The 26,534-nt window shown below is 32.9% G+C and overlaps 1 protein-coding gene across 7 annotated transcripts in view; it reads right to left on the reverse strand.

The window, feature by feature from the left end:
• Ehbp1 (Eps15 homology domain containing protein-binding protein 1) overlaps positions 1-23,807 on the reverse strand; it is a 164,322-nt gene extending 140,515 nt beyond the window's left edge. For 5 of the 7 annotated variants that reach the window (XR_012755234.1, XM_075357124.1, XM_075357125.1 and 2 more), the window contains exon 1: positions 23,680-23,807. The gene's annotated coding sequence lies outside the window, so the exon portion shown is untranslated. Of the gene's footprint in view, positions 1-16,520; positions 16,593-23,439; positions 23,528-23,679 lie in introns of those variants that run through there. The other 2 variants (XM_075357122.1, XM_075357123.1) reach the window with 2 other exon arrangements.
• Positions 23,808-26,534: the final 2,727 nt, after the last annotated feature.

The raw sequence follows: 26,534 nt of genomic DNA on the forward strand, positions 1-26,534 counted from the left end.
GTAAACGGCATATAATAACCTCCTCTCGACGGTTATTTCTGCACGAGGAGCTCAAGATCTTTAGAAGCGACACGATTAGTAAAAGTAGACTGTAAACAAGCTTCTTTTGACTTTTTATTATTTTTTTAGTAATTAACAAGAAAGGCCGCCAAGGAAGTTAATAACATGGAGCAACCTTATGGACTGGAGATAACTGTACATTTAGAGTTGACAAAATGCGCCGACTTCTGATGCCTAGCCGAGCAGTAGATCTCGGCTGTTACTGGTATCAAACAACATGCTGGTTGGAGAACACCGCATCAAAGGTCGGTTGAGTTGGTTGCGCTTGAATCTGAACCACATAGGAGCGTGTGTAATCTGCTTCCGTCTATTCCAAAGAGATGGCTCACCACTGTCCACCAGTAGATTTACTACGGGGCTTGAAGGAAACGCACCCGTGGCAAGACGGATGAATGAATGGACTGCATCCAACATCCTAAGAGCGGTAGTCCGTGCCGACAAATAAGCTACGCAGACAGTAAGCGCAACATGCACATACGATCAGCTCCCCAACAGGTATTAAATAAAAGCCTCAGAATGTCTAACATTTTTAGACATTTTACCTTCAGCTCCTTCAAATGTGTTACCCACAACAGTCGTTGGTCTAACCACATTCCTAGAAATCTATCCCTCGTGCATGCCTTAACTGGTTCACCGTGTAAATACAGCTGACGGTCAACATGTTCCCTCAACCGTGAAAAGCACTTTGTTTTTTCCGGGGACGATGTGAATCCAGTAGGATTTACAACACGACTCTAAGCGGGTTATTGTGTTTTGAAACAGCCTTTCACCTGTAGCTAACATTCTACATGTTACATAGAAAGAAAAATCATCTACAAATAAAGAACACATAACCGATTTTTGCACGCAGTTCGTTATAGCTGCAGAAGAAGCCCGAAGGAGAAGGCGGAGGGTACCGGGGCAGACAGGCCCGTCGCCGAACGCCTCGGGCCACCTGAGCGTCTGGGGTCGCCTTGGTGCGATGAAGCCATGGGCACTCTGTTCCTGGTGCTCGATGGCGTTCTCGTTGCTGCAGAGGTCAGTTGCCATTTGTTAAGTACTGGGCTAGTAAGTCCTGTGTTGTGAGTCTGTTTGTGTGAATATGGTGTGATTTTTTTTTCAAAAAGGAAAAAGGGAAGAAGAAGGGAAAAGAGAAATAAATTTCCTGTGTTCCGTGTGTTTTTTCCTTGTTGTGATTTACGAGTGATTTGTTACTTCTTGTGTTCGTGATATCCTTGGTGTTGCATTAGTTGTGTTGCGTGACTGTGTGTGCGGGCGTTTCCCTCCTTCTTAAAGTAATGCTGCAAAGCGATTCCCAGGAGGGGCGGAAACCCAGGGTGGAGATTTAGAAGGTAGTGCGCAGGAACACATACGCACTTAATATCTTCTTGGGGAACCTGTTAGCGAGTGCCTCTGACCAAGAATCTGGAAACACCGGATCAGAGAATATTCTATTTTAGATACACAAAGGAAGTCGTAGTGCACTGTCTGGTTGGTTTTATAACATACTGACCCTGATATTATCATTTTCGAAGGAAGTGTCACGAGACTTATAAGGCATACCTTAGCTCATTATAAGAAAAGAGTATGTTAAATTCATTCTGCAAGTCTCAAATCATCAACGGGACATTTTCTACCTGCAACTTATCTGACAAATTCAGAACAGTACGATAATGTAAGTGAAACTCCCCTGAACGACGACCTTCCCAATGTTTCTACCACATCAACTGTCGCGGTAACAAGGTCTCCGCCGTTTTGCAGTCCAATCGGCTGCGGTGAATGTACTGATCAACACATGGTTCGAACCTTTCTCCATACAGCAGGTGACGGTGTTGTCCGAGAAATGGATTCGACGTAATTCAGCCAAGATTTTCGTTTAGCAAACCTAAATACTCTACAGCAACAGCCAAATGCAAGAGCATTTCAATCGTCGGTTTTCGATTGACATTACGTAAAGCCCTACGCAATTTCTTACTGCGCGTCTGCAGTCGTCATCCCACCTAGGAACAGTAGGCGCCTTGGCTTTCCAGAAGTTAAAAGAATGAAGTCATTCGCGTTATCGAGAATCTGGTGTGTAAACCTGACAAGTTGGTGGATCGCGCTACCACTCTATTTATAATCGCTAAATGAATCCTTGTATCCGATCCACCACTTTCTGAATCACCATCTGCGTGGCTAATTCTGAGGCAAATCACTATTATCGACTGAGATTACAAACGGTCTATGATAGCTTCCAAAGAAATTTTTGAAAACACACCAGGTAATACGTGGGAGTAAGGTTGCTGAACAGAAGGATATATCGATGCACGAAAATGTACCAGATGACGATGACATAAACGTGTACCATCCACCGTTCAAAAGCAGAGATATAAGTTCTGCCTACGTCGATCAACTATATTGCCTCGGGGAAAACATAAAGATGAGCCCCAAGAATGGTGTTGGGCGCTGAAATCGCCAATTATTAGGCAAGGTGTAGGAAATGGGGAAAACAGACTGGTATCACTGATATCAGAACTTGGAAGAATATGTCAATTGTAAATATTCATTTTGAATGGCGCCAATATTTTCAATGGGACTACAAGGATGTTTGTCACTAGCGGAACAGAGATAGCTATAAGATTTCCCTCAGGAAAGCAGCCACACCTTCTCCTCTCTGCCCTCAGTTTGATAATCGTAGCCGCGAAAGGACACATCGTCCTGGGGACGGAGATGAGTCTCCTGCGGACACAGTACTAAAGGATTTTCTTCCTTTATTAGGATTTCAATATACTCAGGGCAAGAACGGAGACCGCAAACATTCCAATGAATAATATTTATAGTCATAAATACTCTTTTCCTGAAATATACAAAAACTACGCGCAGAATATTTGTTAAACACTGTCCTGTTTTTCTTTTTGCTGGTAATAATTTTTATGAAGTGCTGTGCTTCTTCAGACACTTCAACTGCCTCCATATTCTCGAAGAGACCACGAGATGGTGGTGGTGACTTGGAAGCCAGAGAGGCTGGAGATACCGTACCAGACGACGATTTTGTTTGTAGAGCCCTTCATTGGCATATTAGTAGTTTGCTGCGTTGTTGGTGCAACGGAAATTTATTGAAGTGTTTTTCGGTGAACCACTCTCGGCCTTTCCACCAAAAATTTCTTTCTTAATATCTGCACTCAACGATGCAGTAGCAGAAATGAGGGCTTTAACTTGGTCCGACAAAGCCTGGACTAACTTGGTTAGTTCCTTGTACGATGCGCACTCGTTTTCTTTCTGTACTTTGTTGATCAGAGCTTGTACAAAACTAACACTTGGTTGTACTGGATTGCTCATGTTGAAGAAATTTTTATATTTCCAACAAGCCACAGGAAAGGAAATTTTTGCTCAATACAAATTTTTCAATTACTGTGCATGCGCTATCAACATGTCCTGCACAGCTACAACGTGTACAAACTTGCTCCTTAGTGCAACCAATTCCGTTTTGACCAAAACTCTGACACTGAAAACAGCGTCTCGGGTTAGGTATGTATGGTCGAACACGGACAGTGAGGTAGCCAATTCATATTCTCTCAGGAACAGTTGGAAACGAAAAGATCTACAAGTAAGGACGTTGGCACATCAATACCATTTTCCTTCTTCGTGATGCTCTGCACAGAAGTGACAGACTGCGGTAACAGCTCTTCCAAGATCTCTTATAGTTCAATACCCGCTGTCTCACCAAACTGGAACTACCCGCCGTCTCACCCTTGCTGGAATTTATAGTTATGTTGCTCCACTACCATTTCGTCGTTCCCTATAGGCCTAAGGGCTAAGAGCTTCCGACTCTGTTCATCATTACCTACCTCTATTAACAAGGCACCACTCCTAAGTTTATTAATGGCCTTTGGAGTTACAAGTTGGTACAACACACTTGTTTATTGGGAACAGATAAGCCTTTGCCAAGGATTAACCTTCTTGGTTACATTTCACTACAAGGAAACTGATATTAAATAACTTGGCGCTTTCAGTTACATCTCTCGTTTACTTATCGCTCGATACAATTGACAACATTGGTCGAAGGTTTTTCAAGCTACCTGGTTTTTTATGTTTTACCTCCGAAAAATTTAATGGAACAGACATACAGTTCCCACGAGCATCGGCGATATAAGGGCCACTCCAACAGAGCGCACGCGTACTGGAGCTAGAGCTAAATATATCCTAGATGACATCGTTCAAGACTCACTACGTAGAGCCTATCGGCACGATAGTTTCCATTTGGGTTAGGGTTTGCGTTTCGTAATGTGCCGCAACACCACCGTAAGTGTAAGTGTAAGAAAAAATAGTGTACGATGTTGTTGTGTAATTGTGTAAGGGTATATGTTGTAATTTGTGTAATGTATGTTATTGTGTAAAGTGTTCTGCAGCTCTGTATGCAGTGGGAAGAAATGTTGCAGAGGTTAGGGCTGCGGGAATGCTAATTCCCAAAATCTTAGACTCCCCGACGGAGTCTTATTCTAAGATCATCGGCGAAGAGCGGGTAAAAACTTAAATGTCTCTCCCAGTGGACACCCATACTATGGTATTTATTAGTTTCAGAGAACAAACTTGAAAAGCTCGTAAATAGTAGAAGCGACAATCGGTGATTCTTACCCGCTTCTTTACTGACTAAAAGGTTTGAGAACATGTTTTACTCAGATTAACACTTCATTTTATCTCTTCGCATAACTTTTTTATAGCATTTCACGAAGTTAAAACTTTGTAGTTTGAATATTCGTTACCCTTACGTTTATTTTTTAAATGGTACTAATGTATATTTTGTAACCACCGGTAAAATAGTGATTAGAATTTCTACCGCTACCGTTGAACAACTCTATGGACTCTACAGATATGCCCTTGTGATCTAAGCTTCATAAACCTAAGTGCAAACAGCACTACTTAAAGTATTATTTTTTGTTAGCTCGCTAAATTTGCTTCCGATAAAATGTAATCGACTTAATTGATTTTCAGAGTAGTATTCTAATATATTATCGTAATTTACCTTACATTCATTCGTTCGAACATATAGGCTCAGTCCTCACTTTTTCATTTTCATTCGCCTCGATCGTTGGTAAAACATTCAGTTGTTTTTTTTACACATCTACGACTGTACTTTCTGCCGTCTAAAGAGTATTTACTGTCGGCCATTTAGTAACTTCATCTACCACTTTTACGATATCGTCATCCTAACGATGTCTGTAATATGATAATCCAATTTCCCTAACGCTTCAGAAGCTTTTTCATCGGAACAGACTTTTAGGTACTGGATTTACTGACTCGGGAGCTAATCGTAATTTATAAAAGAATTAAGTACTTTTGTATTAGTTTTAGGTTGTATCCAACATTCCAAGAGATTTGTAAATAATCTAGAATTTATCTTTTTTAGGCTACATCCAAGCTTTTTTTGGAATAAATGTGAAGTTGTGCTCGAATCAAGTGATGCGCTTTAAGTCGGCGCTTCATAAGTGATAGTCACTCTAAGCTACGCGCTTACGAATTCAAAACATTTATTTGCCAAATTTAGTTCTATTTTGTTTTTAATAATAAAGGCTGGCTTTTTATAGACTATTAATTAATTTTTTCACAACTAAATTCTCTGCAAGTTTTCAAAATAAAATTTACACATTTGTTAGTCATTTAACAAAATGTTTGTACTTCAGACCTAAAAAACGTGTTTTTCACGAATTTCTCCGTTTTACGTTGAATATCGTGAAAACTACAGAGGATAGTTCTGGTTTATTCGATTTGAGCTGTTTTATTGGATTTTTCAGGTCAAAATATGTAAGAAACCATCAAGTTTACACCTTATATAACTTTAAAATTTTCAGTACGATTTTATTTCACCCGGGAAACTGAAATCAGGCCGAAACTTTTCGCTAGCTGTAACTCGTTAATAAAGCGTTTTCGGACATATGTTTATGTGAACATTTTTCTTATTTCAAGCTCTAGTATCAGTTCCCAAATTACTTCCCTTTCCTCCTGAATCATTCTGTATATAAGGAAACCCGAATTTAAGTAAATGGTATACTCCTCGTACTCAAAACGTAAAGAAAATTCATTTTCATTTCCCACTCCCACTATTACTTTTTCTTCGAAAACTATGTAAAAAACATTTGGGAGTTTATTACCTGAGGACAGAGTATTTTCAATTTTTATTAAAACGTTCAAATAAATAACTAAACATCTTCAGTTTCATATTTTAACAAGGACATATTTTAACAAATACTTTTAAAAATCGCATAATTGAAATTACGAAGCACAAAAAATTTCTTCTCAATTAAAATTTGTTAAATAAAAACACAGGTTTCAGTTAAGTATGATTTTTTTTTAGGTAAAATCTTAACAGCTCAAAATATTATTTTCTTTATTATCAATCAGATCTGTAAAAACGTGTTAATGGCCGACCGCCGAGTTTGAATCTCTTCACTCCATAAATTTGTAGCTATTACATTTATTCCTAATGTGTACTTGCAATCTTTTCAGTTGACGAACAATAAGCGACCCCTAACGATGCCCGATGAGTTGAGGATAATATGAAAGACATCTAATGAGGTGTGGTCTTGTATAGACTCAGGCCGACCGTTCCCGAGTCGTGCGATCGACTGAACCCCGACCACCAAAGTACATCGTCTAGTATTCAAATCCGTATAAAAGTACAAACCTTTACTGGGTTTTGAACCTCAGAACTTTCGAATTCGAAAATCAGCTGTTAAACAAGCGATTTGCGACGACGAGTTTACCGCTAAACCAGCCCTAATTAGGGACCTCTAATTAGGTGGGCTAATAAATAATATTGTAGCAAATAATAAGATTACTGTTTCAAGAACTAAGAATACACGTATATGTTAAAACACCGTTAAAAATTATTACGATAAGCATTATAATGAAAGGATGCCTCAAAATTAACATCACCCGCTCCTTTCAGAAAACAAAACTATACACCCTATCGTTTACCTTTGAACCAATCTACAGCAATACAAAAAAGAAAGTTATATTACAACAGCTGCTATATGGCGCAGATGCGTTCATCTGCTACGGACGATGAATGAGATTTTTTGTAAGCAGCACTACGTAACGAAGTTTCACATTCATTAAAGCTAAGAAGTAAAAAAGTAAAAAAGTGTTATTTCTAAGCAGAAGATTTTTTAAGATAAAAGGAAAGAAATAAAAATTACATTCTGAAAGAAAAAAGCTGGCAAATGTCGCACGACTTCCCCGGCTTTACCCTTGACAGATTTTTAATTCAAATTCGCTAAATTCTGTTTTCGGACTAAGGGGGGGGGGGGGTCTTGAAACTTTAAGATTTGCAATACCCAAAATTTTGGCCGATCGCTCTACTTTCACTTTACAGTTATGCTGCTGCTGCTGCTGCAATAGAGCTGTGAAGAAAATAAAATGATGATTTATATGTTTTATTGTATATTTATGTAATATATATATATATATATATATATATATATATATATATATATAAATATAAAACAATATTATTAATTGTATCAATTAAAAATAATAATAATAATAATAACAATGGTTACTTCACAAACTAAGAGATCAATGAAAATTAAACCTAATTCTTGATGACTAAACAATCATGCTTTTTCTTTATCTCAGATAAAGAGAAATATAATGGTAAGAAAAAACTACCACGAGATATTTTACAGAACAGCATAGCACCGAGCTACATGCACAACCCAAGGTAATGTTCTTTTCTCAACCGTCTATCTGCAATAACGATCCCCTTGATTTCATAATAACATTTAACAGTCAGTAGAAGAGAGGCTAATTAATTAAAATAGAAAAAAAAATCATTTAAATGTTTAAGTTCTAAAGCTTTGAACATTAAAAATTTAATAAACAAATATCGGACGGTTGTAATGCGCTTTCAACAATCTTCAATTTTTTTTAATGAAATACAAATAGAAATGAAGCGGCTTGAATATAAAGAAATAGCAGAAAAATTAAGCTTCTTGAGAAATAGAATTTCCGAAAGTTTGAACTCATCAATATTTTTTTACGTGATGTACACGCCAGTTTAAAAATAGTTAATATCATTATTCCCGCAGATTCAAAAGCAACAGCTCAAAATATAAAGATCGATCGCAATTTTCAGTTATATAGTAAATTTTAACGGTTTACAAGACTAATATTGCTCACAAAACAGTACAAAGATAATGAAATAATAACATGTAAGCAGTAAAAAAATAATACATAAATGTAATAATTACATTACTACAAAATACATGTAATAATAATATTACATCGTTAATATAATAAATAATAACGTAACTAAAAATACATGTATCAAAATAAATGCATTTATTTACTTGTACGTAAATATAGTTTTACTTTACATCTCATTTAATACTGGCATTATGAAATGCAAATTTATTATTTCTCGATCGCATCTGTTCTTTGACAGTATGTCAAACCCTGAGAACAGTATAATGTCTAATGCATATTATCGTTCCATGAGATTATAGAGACTGCTTATCTTTACCCGTTTTTAACTATTGAAAGTGTATTTTTTCTTTAGATAAGACTAAAATCAGAAGCCACATTCGATAAAAATATATTGTATGCTGGTACAACAAACTTTTTAAATTAAATTTTATATATATTTAATATTTTCACAACAATAATGAGAAGATATATTGCGCCTTAAGGAGACATTTAATAAAAAATGTAAGAAAAACATAGATTTAAATAAATTGCAAATATTCTGCAAAAAACGTTTTTATTCCGATGTTCCCGAGTCCAAAAAATTTATTTTTGTCAGACAGACCTTTGTACGTATGTTATATAGGACAAAGATGTTCAAATCTTTAACGGTGTACTTTAGCAAAACATTTTTCCTACAATAGTTGAAGTTTTCTTTTATCAAGATCGCCAACGACCGAACGTTTTATTTAATATTCACCCCTTGTTCGAAAACAACTAAACATTTTTCTTTTTTCAGTTACATCTCGCGTCAGGAAATGAGTTAATGAGATTTGCATCTATTTTCTATATCGATAGGCCTACAAACCGCTATAAACATTATATACCCGTCCCAATCCGACGGTCTGAGATTAAAAATATTTGTCAATTTTTAGAAATTTTCTTAAAATTTATCCCGCCAGTTACACGTAATCGTAATTTTTTAAAGCCCTTACTTTTTAATATTTCTTGAAAAAAATTTTCATCTGTTCCTAAAAAATTACAACTTTCTTTGTTCAGAACTACGACTGTATCTTTTTATTTTTTTAAATTTATTATTACCGCTTAAGGAGTATCTTCTTAAAAATTAATTTTATCCGAACGCTTCCCCTCGAGAAGAGGGGCCCACAAAATTAAAAAAAATTTGTAATTTCAAATTGTTCACGCTCAAAACGTATTTTTTAAACAACAGCAACTAAAATAACTTCATACTCCTCCCGGACGGGGAGCTCCCAAATTTAAATGATTTTTTTTTTTTTAACTTTTGGTGCAGCTAGAAAATTTTTTTCAATAATGAATCGCCAGGTTTTTTTTAATTTACTTTTTCAGAAAAAAATTTTCACGTATTAAATAATATGGAAGAAATAGGTTCTGCAAATATTTAAGACGTAGTAACAATGTTAAACCCACAGAAGAAAATAACGAGTTCGGCAAGTTTGTAAAGGTATTTTTATATTTTCAACAAATTATAAACGTCTTTAAATATAAGACTGAAAACAAAGGTACAGAAAATCAGAAGTCGCTGTATCAACTCGTAACAAACTAATCTACGTTCGGTACAGAATTTTCTATCAGAAACATTCCGATAACAATTCTGTTAACTAAAATGAAATTTTATCGTTTAAAATAACAACAAAAAAAATAGCTTCATATACATAACGTACACAATCATTAAACAAAATTAATGAATCAAAAATCGGTATTTGCTACTTCCAATAGTACAAGCAATTGTCATTAAAAATAGGCTGTATTTGAAAATCCTTACCTACCGATTGATCTTTTGTCCATGCGTTAGGGGTGATGAGGGAAGCTTAATTCAAGATTTTTAACATCCCCCTCCCATAGATTTAAAAAAAAACGTTGTAAACGAGTAGATCGGTTTCGAACACGAGCCCAATTCACAACATTTTCACACTTTCACAAGCTACAGGTCTAAAACGTTAAGTCGTACAAGAAAATTGTATAAATAAAAGTTGTCTGTATTTTTGAGATTAACAACTTTTCCAAATGCAATACAAAAGAAAAACAATTTTTTCCGGTGAAAAAACCGAAAAAACACGTTTTTTACAACTTCAGCGCCACCTAGTATTTCAATTTCAAATTATAGAGAATGTCCTCTACATTTTTTGTTTGTAAAACCTTTCTCTAAAATGCATAGATTCAGAGAAAACCGGATTTCAAAAACGTTTTTCAAAAATCTATGGGAGGGGGATGTTAAAAATCTGGAGTTAAGCTTCCCTCATCACCCCTAACATATGGAAAAAAACATCAATCGGCAGGTAAGGATTTTCAAATAAAAATACAAATTGACTGTACTATAAAAGATGCAGTAATAAACTATTTATATTATTATGCAAGCGTTGACTAATTATAAGTAGAATGAATTAACAGTAAAATTCCAAGAACTAAATGCTAATTCATGAAAATCCACTGCAATAACATGTAACATCCTAACAATTTTACACATTAAATTCTGAAAGACAAGTAATAAATTAAACGTGTATCTTGCGATATACAGTATATCCACTTATTAGAAATAAAATTAATTTTTATTAATTAATCTTTAAACTACTTATTTATTATCTTTTGTAATAAAAATTATTGTAAAAACGTTTTACGTTGCAAATCTCAAGGGTGTTTGAACTGCATAATGCGATAAACAAATAATAACGTGCATTTTATTGAATATAAGAAAATTCTGCTAAAGCAGAATTTTTTTTGGAAAAAGCAAAAAATTACAATTTTTCATTTTTCCTAATTCAGTCTTACATTTATGTTTAGAGACGTGGAACCTTTATACAACATGCAGATCAATAAATACAAACAAAAAATGAGCTGCAAATATTTTTTTATTTATTGGCACCGGTGATTATACCAGGTCTTGAAAGATCTTAATTGTTTAAAATAATTTTAATATGCGTGCAATTCAAGTCGTGTTTGTACATTCTCAATGTTACTTTTATGCAGTTTTGTGTGCTTGTATATATTAAATAGGTCATAACAGTGTGAAGTTTGGACCCTTTTTCTTCATAGAAGATTTTTATTTGTCATAGGAAGACATATTTTTACGGTGTTGTTTATACACATTTGCGACTCGTTTCAAGGAGGTGATCTACTGAAGTGGATTCGACTGTGGCAATAAAACGCCTTTGAAGGTACAGAGTCAAAACGTAAAAAGTAACAATTTCTATAATTTGACAAACAGAAGAAACGAACAAACCATATACGGATAAAATTGTTTACTTTGAGAATAATTAATATCCAAAAAAAAGATAGATTTAAACAATTCCAGGCAGTAAAATATTTGTAAAGTTAACAAGCACACAAAAAACTTGGAACATTAATAAACACCTAACAATTTTATTTCTGCTATGCACGGTCACAGTAGAGCTACTTACATATCTTAATTAAATTTCCGTATTACAGCGATCCTGATCGGATGCATTGAAAGGCTGCAGCTCAGGTTATGTTTGACTGTTGCTTTTTGTTTATAGCTTTATTATGCACTACATGCTTTATGAATTACTTGTACCGTACATATTGTAGTGAAAGGCTGCATACTTTTTGTCAAATGCAAAACAATAGCGATCAAATTTATACCCTCCCCCACCAGGTACATCAGAGTTTGTTGATTTATTTGTCTGATAATGTGTCTCTTACTTTATCTGTGGTTCTGTACAAAATGTTTTAATCTGCTTTTATTCATACGTAAGATAAATTTAGTCGATTTAAGAATTTATTGTTCTTTTGATCTAAATCTTATCGTCAGGATTCTGATTTATCAATTTGCTTAAGGTGAATATTTTACTGGTTAGTAGTTTATTCTGGAACTCGTTTTGTGAAAATCGTTTAAAGATACAGCTCTTAACAAGCTACGCGTACGGGGAAGAATAGAAGAATTATTTACGAGTGTGGCAAATGATATAAGTTTCTGTGGATTTTGAATACGTATCTGTGTTCATGACTTGCGTATCGTAAGATCCAAAAAGTTTATGCTTTCGTCCATTTCGTATTCGGCAGCGAAAGTTATTTACATTTTGTAAATTTTGTCGGTTAGTTAATCTGGTATATCGTCAAAGAGTTTTCATCGAACAAATGATTACAGTATCTACATATCTACAATAGACTATTTTGTGGAAACGTGTGTCACTCTTGTTACCTTTTCAATATGCTGTAAGAATATTTCAGATAATACGCCCGATACGTGACCGTAGGTACTCCATTAGATCGAGTATAAAGTTTATTACCGAAGATGAAGTAAACTTATTTTGTAATTACGCCGAAGATATTATTTCAACGACTAGCAGCCGGCCATGTTGTTCGGTACGAGATATTTTTGAGTCAAAAGAGGCAAATGAATGCATCTTGTGATTTAACACATTTAACTGCCATGCCGACCCGATCGGATCGACATATCCAGCTAGCTAGGATAAAACATTTACCGTCATTTACATGTGAATGTTTTTTGTAAAGATCTTGTTAAGTCTTTGCAAAGATACGGCTTCTAAGGGCATTTTTCACAGAAGGTTGTGACTTTTTTCAAGTTTTTGGCTGCCTTAAGACCTTCTGTACTTACAGCTCTTTGGTTACAAACTTTGCAGTTCTTCCTTGCTTGCCTTTTAGTTTATCCATCACCGATGAGGTTTGCCGATTCAGCAAGGTAGTGGTGACCAGATTCTCGTACAGAATCCGCAACTTCTGCTTGTAAGGCTAGAAGTGAATAAACTATTTTTTCCCTCAATGTGTTAATAGAATAAATATATTTCCTTCTATCATGAGCAGTATCGCCTTCAGCTACCTTATATGCCTGCCGAGCAATTACTACTGCTGTTCCAAGGAGCAGTTCCTCAGTTCCCTTGTGGTACCAAAGCATTTCCTTCCTGACTGGCGCACTGTCTTTCTTTTTCCTGTTTAGCCTCAGATAATACTTCAGAGGATGAATGAGGATGATATGTATGAGTGTAAATGAAGTGTAGAGTCTTGTACAGTCTCAGTTCGACTGTTGCTGAGATGTGTGGTTAATTGAAACCCAACCACCAAAGAACACGGTATCCACGATCAAGTATTAAAATCCGTGTAAAAATAACTGATTTTACTAGGACTTGAACGCTGGAACTCTCGACTTCCAAATCAGCTGATTTGGGAAGACGCGTTCACCACTAGACCAACCCGTTGGGATGACTAGAGTACTGTAGGAAGACATTCAATCAGATAAATCGATTCCCAATTCGGCTTTGTTAAACTCATTCACTACTAAATTTTTTAGTATAGAATCACCGTGTCTTGCCTTTTTTCTAGTGTCCACAAAATCTACAGGATGTTCAGTAGACATGAGTTTTACTTCTATCTCATCGAACCATTTTGTACCCATTAGGGTATTCCAAACAGTTCATTTCTCCTGGCTTTACGGACGACCTGGAGGAATGGTCTTTTTATGGGGTAGCCGTGCACGGCTGCTGGTTACTGTACAAGATGGTATTTCAAGCCAAAAGCATGTTAGCTACATCTGAAGATGTGTAAAAATTGTGATTATACAGAACATGGTCCTTATCTAACTAGTCAACAGTTAGATCCATTACAACTGACGTCTCTAACATCCAACCTTCATCAGTGTCTGTTCCCTTCCCCAAAAACACTTTTACTTTCAAAGTATAACCAGTGGTGTCACAGATCTTGGAAGATCTTTAATATACTGTATTAATGGGGTTTCTGTGGGAGATATTGGTTGGAGAGTAGACAAACTCTGAAGGGAATCATGCTCTCATCTACAACCAGATCCTTACCTGGCGTTTTCTTTCTCTGGTTGAGATGGAAAATAAGTGGCAAAATCTTAGCCAAACAGCCATCTTGATCAACGTTTTTGTTGTTATTGTGCCAGAACCGTAATAGCAACTGAAATTTATTCCTGCTCGTTACTTGGGGCGCCACTATATTTCTGTATAAAATGTTTTTTGACCAATAATCACTCAAGCTAGGCATTTGGGACTAAGCCCATGAGCAAAATAAGGCATAGAAAATCTTTAATTTTTTTCGACATTTGTTATTTTCTAAGTCTGCTACGCGGTTTAATTTGATTTTTTCCAATACTTTGTTTGCATTTCTATTTGTTTCATCAACCATTAGCTGAAGTATGTCAACATCAAGGTAGGCATAAAAGTAAACCCACCGGGTTGGTCTAGTGGTTAACGCGTCTTCCCAAATCAGCTGATTTGGAAGTCGAGAGTTACAGCGTGCAAGTCCTAGTAAAGCCAGTTATTTTTACACGGATTTGAATACTAGATCGTGGATACCGGTGTTCTTTGGTGGTTGGGTTTCAATTAACCACACATCTCAGGAATGGTCGAACTGAGAATGTACAAGACTACACTCATTACATATCATCCTCATTCATCCTCTGAAGAATTATCTAAACTGTAGTTACCTGAGGCTAAACAGGGAAAAAAAGAAAGAAAGGCATAAAAGTAATCTATTAGTTTGCTGAACTTGGCAAATTAAAATTAAGTGATGAATTACCATTAAAAGCAATATTCTTTTGATTGCCCTTAAAAAATTTGTCAATTTTCATCATCATTTTCATTCTTGCCTTCTTGGCTTTATTCAGTTTCTTGTATCTTTCACTTAAATTAATATGTACATCATTATTTTCTACATCATCCATTACACACTGTAATTCAAATCTTCATTCACACTTGTATTTTCAGTCCCGGCATTCTCAATCGCATTCACAATTTCATACATGTCTTCTCTGTTCACCTCCATATTATGAGCAAAAATACCTTCATAATCACCGGCTGACAATTATGCATTACTAGAAGCAAAATCAGGATCATTGTCAGTATAGTCAGCATCGCTGTCAATGTTGCTGCCCACCCGTCACTCACACTTGCATTCCATCGATCAGATTCACTAGGCATGGGTAATTCTAAAAACCTTTGTAGTTCACTATCATCTAGGTTGTCATCACTCATTGTTAAACGAACACAAAACTCAGTAAGGAGAATTAGAAACAAGTGTGAGTGTAACACTACACACTGTACAGACTGCTTGGCAACAGCTGTGGTGAGAAACAGTTGCAATAATGACCATGTAACGCAACCGACGCGTGTAAAAGTGTCGGAGAAAGGAAGTAAATGCATGAAAACAGGTGAAACAATTAAGTATACAAGTCGATTAATCGGGCCGATGGCAAATATTACAATGCAAATATTGTTGAAAAATATTTTTGCTGATCCGATCGGTCCAAAATTATTCCCACCCTTATTTTGATTCTTTTTTTATAAATCATCTTAATTAACTGTTACAAACTCACCTAAAACAAAATCGCACAAAAACAATGTTGGCAAAAATCTGTTAATGTGATAAACGAATTTCAATCGCTAAAATTATACTGTTTTATGCTTTGAAAAATAAAAAAGAACCATATGCAAACAACATTTACAACAAATTGTTTAGAAATAAGTAAGATAAAGATAATGATAACAGACGGGACTAATGAGAAAATAATATTAACATACCAAAGGGCTGTAACATATAAAAAATTGAAGAACATTTATATTTCCTAAATATCAATATTCTTATAACAAAGATGGATGAAGTAAAGTAGTGATCGACAGAAGACTGACATAAACAAGATCTTTAGTCCAGAAAATAAGTTTGCCAGCATCAAACATGGACCGCAAAGATATTCATAAAAATACTTCCACATTGTATACTGCTTGGTAGTATAACAGAACTTTCTACTTTTCCTACTGGAAATGCCAGAGAGAAAAACGAATTGAAAAAGTCGGTTTGAAAATTAAGGATTGTGGAAAAAGTACAAAAAAGTCTTTTATAGGAAGGAGAAATTTGCAGCAGAAACTTGGACACAAATTAAGTGGGTCATATATTAAGTTACCAAAGTTTAACTAATTTGATAATAGAGGGATTTTTAAAGAGTAAAAATTGCAGAAAAGGTAACAATTGCAATATATCATGTAAAAAACTGATGAAGCAGGAAAAGAGTCTGACCTAACTGATCTGGAAATGAATATCTGAGTTTAATTTTCAATTCAGCAAACTAATTTTTGAGCTATTAATTCCAGAAATTTTGGAGACCAAATGTAAATGAAGTAAATTCATATAAGAGGCAAAATGATTTAACATATTACCTAATATGTATTTAGACAACATTTAATTACATATAAAGTACTAAGGTAATATGTGTATACATATTAAAATCCTTAGATTATTAAACTCAAGGCTTCTGATACTTATGACTCAAAAATTATTTTTTCAACACTTACCCTAAGGGAAAAGAGATGAGTCATCTACTACACCGATTCTGCTTTTTCAAGGGATTATAGCCTTTAGGATCACTGTACAAACACATTTTACAATACTAAGTTAGTCATAGAAATTTTATTAAAAAAAAACAATATCATGAAATCAGCCGACGGTAAGCGATTTACCAATAAAAGCTACGAATTGTAATGACCACAATATTAAAACACTAAATTTAATTAGAAATAATCAGGAGAAACATAAAATTCTTTAAATTTTCAATAACGGAGAGAAAAGTGAACTGTAAGTTTGTCAGTGAATTTTTAAAAAATAATGATTAAATCTTTTCCTAAAAAAGCTTGAATTTTCTACATTGTATTGAGCACATATTTGTACATAAATATATGCTCGATTAAATTTTCAATAATGCCTTCTTAACTGTGAATTATTTTGTAGTTACCTTTTACGCTTAATATCTTCTACTTTTTAAACTTTATAATGTTTAATTAATTATAATAATCTTAATTAATTTTATATATTTATTTATAATAATTGATATCGACTTTATACATCCATCTTCTGCCTTATAATTTATTTTACAAAATTCTAAAGTGATCTGTATAATGAATTAATGAGATCTATTTACTTATTTAACATATAACAAAGCAGAAGAAAAAAGAATATACTGAAAAACGATTAACAAATTCACAATTAAATTAGGTAATAATTTTGATAGCATAAAGAATAATAACTTAAAAAGATAAGACATACAAAACAAACAGTAAACCACATGTAAACCACACTGAAGAAATTATATATACATCACAAAAAAGACATCCCTAACTCTATAGAATAAAATCTCAAAATACTTTTAAAACTAAAGTATATTAAAATGAATAAAAAAAATTATCAAAGTAATCTTCAGTAACATACTTTGGACGTTATAGTTTCCTGATTGTTCAGGAATCCATATCAAAACACAACTATAAGAAAAAGTTAGACTAGCAGTATAGTAACATGGCTAAAGAATATGCTGTAAAAAGACTTGAAAAATCTGCTGCATAACAAAAAAGAATCAAGTTCTTTTCAAAATAGTGCACAATATTCTAAAAATTATGATTATTATTTTTCTGAAGGAAAAGTATTAATCTATAAAAAAAATCCATAAATTTAAAGAAATACAACTTGTAACTTTATTAAACTTTATGAACAACAATATTAACATACAAAAAAAAAGTTTAGCCCTCAGTCAATATTTTTTTTTTTTGAATCCATGATGTAGATCAGGGCTTCTTAAACTTTTTTATATAGCGACCCCCTTCAAGCTTAGGAAATTTTAAACGACCCCCTCCTCCATATAATGAAATATATATTAACCGTAGATGTAGATGTAATATCGCACTATTTTACAATGTAAATAAAATAAGGATTAAAGAATACGTACCCATTCATTTCACATATATATAATTGGAAACGTTGACGGGATATCGGTCGTAATAAAACACAATAAATAGAATGACATAAAACTATATATATATTTATTCAATAGAAAAAATAAACTTTTGTAACAATTTTTTTATAAGAAAACATATTATTAACATCAAACAATATTAATGTGACGGATGTGATTGTTTATTTTTACACAAATAATTAAATCTAGGCTCAATTTGTGTTAGTGCAGATCGTAATAAATTTTCAACGTTTATTAAAGTTGAACGGTATTTTGATTTTATGTAAGTTAATGTGGAAAAGGCTGATTCACATAAATATGTTGTACAAAATGGCAGTAATTTGTTCATTGCCATTTCCGTTAGTAGGGGATATTCTGATTTGATTTCTATCCAAAATTCATGCACAGGCACTTGAGAAAATCTAAGTCGCAAGGTAGTATCACTTGTTAATTCGGCAAATTCTTCTTGTGCTTTTAAGTTTAAAAAATTAATTTCTTCCATTTCAATTGAAAATGGATTGCAAATCCATTGTTGTGTATCGATATCATTGGGAAAATACCTATGCATGTAAACTTCCATATCCTTCAAATGATTAACTATAATTTTTGTTATAGGAGTATCTTTTTTTGAAATATTGTTACTAATTATATACTCGTCAGTAAATGGAAACATTTCGAGCGATCCACTTTCCACTCTGTTCTTCCATATAAGAATTTTTTTAACAAAGGCCTCAAGTTTATTTTTTAACATAAACATATTAACGCAGACTCCCTGCATTGATAAATTCATATCATTGATTTTATCAAAAATATCTGCCAAATAGCATAGCTTGAGAAGCCATAAATTATCTTGAAAATAATCGGCCAAATTAGAATTTTGCTCTGTTAGAAATATAAGAACTTCATCTTTTAAAGTTAATAATCGTTTCAAACTTCGACCTTTTGATAGCCACCTAACTTCAGCATGTAACAATAAACTTGTATAATCCGAATCCATATCGATGCACAAATTTTTAAACAATCGACTATTAAGTGCTCGACTTTTAATAAAGTTAATGATTTTGACTGCATCAAAAAACACAGTGTTTAATTCTGGTGCAATTTTTTTAACAACAAGTGCCTCTCAGTGAATCATACAATGTGTAAATGTAATATGATCATTTCCAGCTTTAACAAATGCTGTAAAACCAAGATCTTGTCCGGTCATTGCTGCAGCACCGTCCGTGCACACACCAACACAATTTTTCCAATTTAATCCTTCTTTTTCAAAAAACTCATTTACTTTTTTATATATATCTTTTCCACGAGTATGACCTTCCAGAGGACGACAAAACAGTATATCTTCATGAATGCTTCCTCATAAATATATCTTACAAAAAGTAACAACTGTGCCATTTTTGAAATGTCTGTCGACTCGTCCAGTTGTATTGCAAACTTTGAGCTGTCTTTAAGCCTCATAAGAAGCTGTTGAAATTGATCATTGCTAATGTCTGAAATTCTTTTGGACACAGTGTCATTTGATAATGGAATTTTACTAATTTCAGCAGCATACTGTTTTCCATGAACAATTTCAGACATTCTTATAGCTGCAGGTAGTAAAAGTTGCTCTCCAATAGTAAAAGGCTTTTTCGTTTTTGCTATCAAATACGAAACTTCATACGATGCCAATAGATATTTATCATTCAAAGTAACATACTTCTCCAAAGTGTTCTTTTCTTTATTTGATGTTTGCAAAAGACGCTCAAAATATTCTATTGGCTTTTTTGATAACGTTGCATGTTTAGTATTCAAATGTCGTTGCAGTTTTGACGGTTTCATGCTTTCTGCAGCCAAAACTTCTTTGCAAATTAAGCACACTGGTTGTTCTTCATTGTTGTGAGAAGAGCATGTGAAGCCATACTGCAAATATGATTCGTCATATTTTCTTTTTTTTGTTTTGCTAGAAGTCGGATTTGAAGCACTGCAACTTGGTTGTGACGGCGTGGCAGACTTATTAGTTGGAATTTTAATTAGCCATTTATCCATGATGGTTAAATAATAATAAATAATTAAACAAAATGTAGTTGAACTTTAACGTAATAATTAAAAACACCAACTGAAAATTACACAGTAAATACACACATGTCACTACGAAGACAAAGCTGAGTCCAAACTGAAGTACAAACAGAAAAATAACTACACTCGAATCTTTACCAGTGCAATGACAACAAATTACGATCAGATCAACCCCGACGCATGGCGTGTTCAAAGTGTGCAGCGCACAAAGGCACCGTATCACAAAGACGCCGAAAAAGAAGCTTTCATTTAATTTTTTTTTATTATTCTTTTATAAAAATAATATGCCGATTCGCCTAGCCTAGCTTGATTATGCTTCCGTATTGTATGTGTAAGCTGTAAGACGACGCGGCGTCTGGGTACTTATAATCACTAAGTTATCTTGCAAACACTGACGCCGGCGGCCAGACATCAATGTCGAACGTTCAGTTGAAAATCGAGGAGCGCGTTGTATTTATTATTTTAAATGCTACTTCCATATTTTCATTTATAGGCCCTACATAACAGTTTTGCATTGCCACTTTTTTTCAAAAAATAGTTATAATAAAACTACAATAGTATTTTGTATGATTTTTATTTGTATTTATATTTGTACGTAGTGTGTATACTAATTTAAAAATTTTATTTATAATGATTGAAAAGTATCAGATCTTTGCGACCCCCTTTCAGTAGTCTCGCGACCCCCCTGGGGGTCGCGACCCACAGTTTAAGAAGCCCTGATGTAGATGATAATTTAAAAAATTAACCAAATTTATACAAACTGAACCAAATTTATTTTACTGTAATTTTTTTTAAATCTACACTGTAACACTTTTGGGTGCTACCTTGGAATGCAGTCTATCGTCCAACATAACTTAACACTTGCTATGTTCACTAACCTTGTCTTGTTCCTTGCTAACTTTAAGTTATAATGCTTTGTGTAATAATTTGTATATTTAAGGCACTCTTTAATGATATAAAGATGAGGTTAGCAGGCAAAATGAGGGTTAGTCATGTGATATTGGATGGTAAACGATCACATACTAAAGTAGAACCAACTTTTGATTGCTTCTGCAGCTATGTTTAGTTAATAGCACTGTTGTTTTTACTCTGGTATCAGCTGACAATATGACTGGCATTTTTTTGAATTAGTAATTATGAAAAATAAAGGGTTTTTTTTTAAATTGGAATTGTTAATTAGTTTATAGATATATAATATTGCATACAAATCATAATGTTCAATAGTATTAAGTTTTGATCCTTTTTTGAGTACAATAATCACAACTTTGTGGTGGATTTATCACTTTCGTGTACAACATGAATAGTAAATATTGTGTATGTAATTAGAAGTGCTGATAATATTCATTGTCACCTTTGATTATTTAAACTAAATTCCAATTTTCCACTACAGAATACTCCAGAAAAACTCCATTATATGCCCGACAGACACTCCAATGTGCCTGCTTCAAATACATATCATGACAATGATATGTATGAGTGTAAATGAAGTGTAGTCTTGTACAGTCTCAGTTTGGCCATTCGTGAGATGTGTGGTTAACTGAAACCCAACCACCAAAGAGCACTAGTATCCAAGATCTAGTATTCAAATCCGTATAAAAATAACTGACTTTACTAGGGCTTGAACACTGGAACTCTCGACTTCCAAATCAGCTGATCTAGGAAGACAGATTCACCACTAAACCAACCCAGTGGGTTACTGTTCATTAGTCTACAATATATCAATCTCACATTTCACTATAGTAATTAAAGTTTTAAATACTGGAATTCAAACTAAAGATAAGACTTCAGGTTAAGATTAGGTAACAAATGATTCCATGTACTGAACTTTGTTACGTAAACCTGTTAATAATTAACTAATACTCACTTTGCTTGGTAACCTCATTTAATTAATCTTAAATATTAAATGCTAGAAAACTAATGAATATTTTAATTTGGATGTTCTACTTTATACGTAATACTAGGAAAATAAAACTCCTTTATATGCCCAGCAAACACTGTGCTACACTGTAGTGGGTTTTACACTAATGCCATCTAGCCTGAGGAACTTACTTTGTTTACAATGTCTAGACATAGTACAATGAATGTCTGGTGGACATATAATGGAGTTTAACCCAGAACCACTGTACAGTCAGAGCTATCTGTTCGTACAATGAGTTTTTTTCATATTAAATAGGTTGTTTTGCTTTCTTTATCTGTTGGCTGTATTGTATTGAACAAATTTCTAAGTTACTTTCTAAATCTTTATTCATACAAGAAATTTTAGTTTTATTATTGCTTTGGTTACTGTTTTTTGTTAATCTACATAATTTATATATTTTAGATATAGCAATGTATTTATTTTTTTTGGTCTTCATAAAATAAATAAATAAAAACTCTTAAATCAATGATGTCCAAATGATGAGATAAAAATCCTAATCTGATACTTCTTGAGCATACATGTTAAAAAGATAATTTAAAGCATTATAGTGCTAGTTTTAAAAAAACACAATAAATTCAGTTAAAAAATTCTAAAATAAAGTCAATTCAATTTGACATTAAAAATTAATCAGTTACATGATTAATACAATAAAGTCTATAGAAAACTATTATAGTTTATATTTAAAGCTATTTATATAAAAATGCCAATCTCCATAGCAGGATGGTAGAGTCTCAGCCTTTTATCCGGAGGTACTGGGTTTGAATCCTGGTCAGGCATGGCATTTTTCATATACTAAAAAAAATGCAGTTTCCACAAGCCCATGAACAGAACAAACCTCAGGCTTTTGTGTGGAATTAATACATCAGGCACAAAAAAAAAGACAACCTTTTTATTCCAGCCAGATTTTTCAGTTTGGAGTGAAAAGAAAACTAACACTTAAAGCTGCGATAAATAAATGTGAAATGAAAAATGGTAAATTTAATTTAATCTTTGTATCCATTACTAGCACTTTACCTACATTGCAAAAACATCTAAATTATAATTTCACAATCTGACAATATTATGATATTTGTCCATTTCTAAAAATGTACTAGATGGTAGATGAAAATCCCTACTCAAAGCTGAACTAATTTCCTCAACAACTGATAACTGTAATAAACTGATTCAATTAAATTTACTACAGAAAATTCACTTTAAAAAAATCAATAGAAAATCCTAACTAATTCACCTAAAAAGACTCATAATCATTCAAAATTAAAGTACAGAATTGCAGATTCTGTAATTCCAAATGCTGTATAGATAAAAATACGTCTAAAAACAAACATAATAAAATTAAGCGACAGTTTCAATCACTCTGTAAAAAACAAAACTGTACCTAAATATTAACACTACATAACTATTTAAATAGTGGAAACAAATTATTAGAATAACCACAAAATAAAAAATAAGAACTGCCGAAGTAAACAAACTTGTCTGAAAACTGGATTAATATACAAAGCCTGAATACCTCAATTTTTACCTTAAAACCGGAACTTCAATCAGAATATTCTGTATCCACAAATGTAATCATTCAAAGCATAATTAAATAACATAGAATCTGTTTGTAAATACAAGGACTTATTAATACGTTCTTGGCAGAAGGTCAACTAGAAACAGAAAACAGTGGTCCCTTGTCCCGTGACATTTTTGACATAAACTGAAGTTTAAAAATAGATATGAATGAAACCGTATAACTTAAACTAAAAGTCACTATACTTACAGTTTAACAATGCAAAATCATCTCAACTGATGTAATAACATTTCAAAACTCGAAATTTGACATTTCAACACACAAGTCATAAATATAGCACTATAGCTGTCCACTGCCAATCTCCTAATCACAATCAGAAGTTCAGTATGTTCCAAATAAAAATATACCTATACCAAAATTTATTTTCGTCTTTTCATCTTCTATTAAACATTATCTCATAAACGCACATAATAAACACCTTTGTTCTGTCATAGATAAACGCTAGTGATATTTTTTATCGACATATATTTAATGTAGTTTATTTTTACGCATTACTATCTTGTTTATGGTTAGATTACATTTAATACAATGCTTTCTCACAGATGGTTGGCCATAAACTAAATTAATTAACAATCGAAATTTTAAAAAACATCTTTAAATTATTAAAGACAAAGTTGGTAATGCTGCATCTGCAGCACATAAGTTTGAATTTGTAAATATTTTTATACAATGTAGTTTATGCGACAAAAACGTTCCCAATTTGTATATGTTAAGGTTAGCCTTACCATTCGCCTGCACACGTAAAAATAATATACAAAAACTTAAACAATGCTCTTGAACTACAATTATTGTACTTCCTGTTAATGTAACCCACAAACCTCAATGAAAAATTCTCAGTACTTACAGATCAATGAATGCTGAGCTTTCTTTCATAGCTCTGGCTCTGCATGTAAACCTAATCGATGAGACAAACTAGACACCTGCTAAAATATCAGTTACATAATATTTAATTTAACTTCTTCAGAGTAATGAAAAACTAATTCACTAATGAAAAAGTGATTTGGATCGGCCCAGAATTTTACTACACTCCCATATAGCAATTAATTTTTTCAATTAGTCGAAATTTCATTTAAATACAGGTAAAAGGTTTGTTTGCCTAAGACCAATATAACCATTGGCTACTACTTGTCCAATGACAATGGGTTTTATCACCTGCAAAACTTGAACTACTTTTTTAAAAAATTTACATTGCAAAAGCATTCTGTCACACATCACATTACCTTATTCTCTCAGTCAACATCAACTAAGAATAATAATGAACCACATCAAATGCCTTTTAAATGAAAAGGCCCCCAATTTGTTTATTACAACTGATACCATTATTAAAGAAAGTAGTCAAACTATGACCTCTAGAGAAACCATGTTTATTATTAAAAATATTATTTGATATTTGAATATAACAACTTCATAAATGTAACTAGTTTTCTTTCTACTGATCTGATCAATTGGAGGCAAAAGATTAATTGGCCTCAAACTTGTAATTACATTAATGTTACTTTTTTTACAGATTGCTATAACTGTTCGTTCCAGCACTGGTAGCTTAGTTAAAAAGAAAGTTTAATTTATAATTGACAAAGTCAACAATCTTATTACTTAAGCTATCCAACTTGGCCATACATTTTTTGGTTGGTGCAGAATTATATTTCTTATTAACTTCATTTTTATTGGCAGCTTCCAGAAATGTAAATAACTATGGTATTTACATATTAACGCCACCGCAGCTACAGCTTTATTTAAAAACAAAGTAGTCAATCGGATTTCGGTGGGAAATGGATCGATATAGAGTTTAACATAGATTCAAAACAGTCTTTTTATTAATTTTAATAAATGGTTATTTATATTTATTTATTTTATAAATATAATTTAACCAATCTTAACCTACGCTCGCTAACCTTGACTAATTAACAGGAGTGTTTTGATTATTTAAATAATAAATAATTGCAATAATTACTGAATTTATTAAATAAATAGGCAAAAAAATTACAGTGTAATTTTAGTGTTATGTACCATAACACTAACATTTTTGTTAAATTGCAATATCTCTGTATTAAAATCACTATTAGGTTTTCACTATTCCCATAAAATACCCTGTATGTATGTTATTTGGTTTTACAATTTTATTAATTCTGCTAACATTGATAGAATCATCTTTTAAGTTTTAACAATATTCTCATTAAAAGTCAATTTTTTTTTAAGTAAGAATAGATTATAAAAATAATCATCTTTAGCATTCATTATATTTTGTTAACACAGTAAACAATTGGATTACTGCTATTATTAATCTGACTACACATTTGGGCATATTTGTTTGCTTCTACTGAAAAATTGTAATTCCTCTCTATTAATGAATAAAGAGCATAAAGTTAAATAATTTCATAACTTATGATTAAATAGCCTTACTCAATAATTTATCTTAATATAGGATTTAGGTTTCTCTTTAAATTTGTTAGCTTTACGCAAGAGATCAAATCCCAGAACACACAGCGAATGATTTAATTAGGCACCATCATCAATTTTAAACTCTATTATGTTAAATATTAATTGTATTAATGAAAGAAATAAATTCATACATTTTTTTATTAAAAAACTGTATTTTGATCGCACTATTCTTATAATTGGCTAAATAATACTTTCCCTTTCTTTTCTTTTCTGTTTATTCTCCGGTAATTACCTTTCAGATAATACTTCAGAGGATGATGTGAATGAGTGTAAATGAAGTGGAGTCTTGTACAGTCTCAGTTCGACTATTCCTGAAATGTGTGGTTAATTGAAACCCAACCACCAAAGAACACCGGTGTCCACAATCTAGTATTCAAATCCATGTAAAAATAACTGACTTTACTAGGACTTGAACGCTGGAACTTTCGACTTCCAAATCAGCTGATTTGGGAAGACGTGTTCACTACTATACCAAGTCGATCAGTTTGGCTAAATAATACTGCCTGCAAATATTACATCATTAGATTTTTCAATTTAATTAAAATTTTTTTTTATAAATCTAAAGAAGCAGTGTTATCCGTGTGATAGAAGTATTGTGAAATTCA

The sequence above is a fragment of the Lycorma delicatula genome, chromosome 2, assembly GCF_047948215.1.
Source record: "Lycorma delicatula isolate Av1 chromosome 2, ASM4794821v1, whole genome shotgun sequence".
Lineage (NCBI taxonomy): Eukaryota > Metazoa > Arthropoda > Insecta > Hemiptera > Fulgoridae > Lycorma > Lycorma delicatula.